At 38.4% G+C, this 721-nt stretch overlaps 1 protein-coding gene across 1 annotated transcript in view; it reads right to left on the bottom strand.

The window, feature by feature from the left end:
- XPNPEP2 (X-prolyl aminopeptidase (aminopeptidase P) 2, membrane-bound) overlaps positions 1–721 on the bottom strand; it is a 27718-nt gene that overhangs the window by 12236 nt on the left and 14761 nt on the right. The gene's annotated exons all lie outside the window — the stretch shown is intronic.

The following is a 721-nucleotide window of genomic DNA, read 5'->3' as shown; positions in this document are numbered from 1 at the left end:
AGCCTCTGTAGCCACAGGCTCTGTATCCACAGATTCAACCAACCATGGATCAAAAATATTTGAAAAAGTATTCAGAAAGTCAATCCCTAAACAATACAGTATAACAACTACAGGGTGGGGCAAAAGTAGGTTTACAGTTGTTCATATGAAAAATAATACAATAATTAGTAAATAATACAAGAATAAACTTCATTTCATGTACTCACAACTGTAAACCTACTTTTGCCCCACCCTTTATTTACTCCACATTTGCATTACATTAGGTATTATAAGTAATCTAGAGATGATTTAAAGTATATGGAAGGAGCCCTAGTCAGTTTGGCTCAGTGGATAGAGCATCGGCCTGCAGACTGAAGGGTCCTGGGTTCAATTTCAGTCAAGGGCACATACCTCTGTCGCAGGATCCTCCCTGGCCTTGGTTAAGGGTGCGTGCAGGGCAACCAATCAATGTGTTTCACTTACATCAATATTTCTCTCTGTCTTTCCCTCTCTTCCACTCTCTCTAAAAATCAATGGAAAAATATCCTCGAGTGAGGATAAATAAATAAATAAAGTATATGGGAGGATGTGTGTAGGTTATATGCAAATACTAGAACATTTTACATAGGGACTTGAGCATCTGCAGATTTTGGTATCTGAGGGGGTCCTGGAACCAATCTTCTGTGGATATCAAAAGATGACTATTATTGATATTACTAGAGGCCCAGTGCACAAAAATTTG

This window comes from Myotis brandtii, unplaced genomic scaffold (genome assembly GCF_000412655.1).
Source record: "Myotis brandtii unplaced genomic scaffold, ASM41265v1 scaffold39, whole genome shotgun sequence".
Lineage (NCBI taxonomy): Eukaryota > Metazoa > Chordata > Mammalia > Chiroptera > Vespertilionidae > Myotis > Myotis brandtii.
This window is presented reverse-complemented; position numbering and strand designations above follow the sequence as displayed.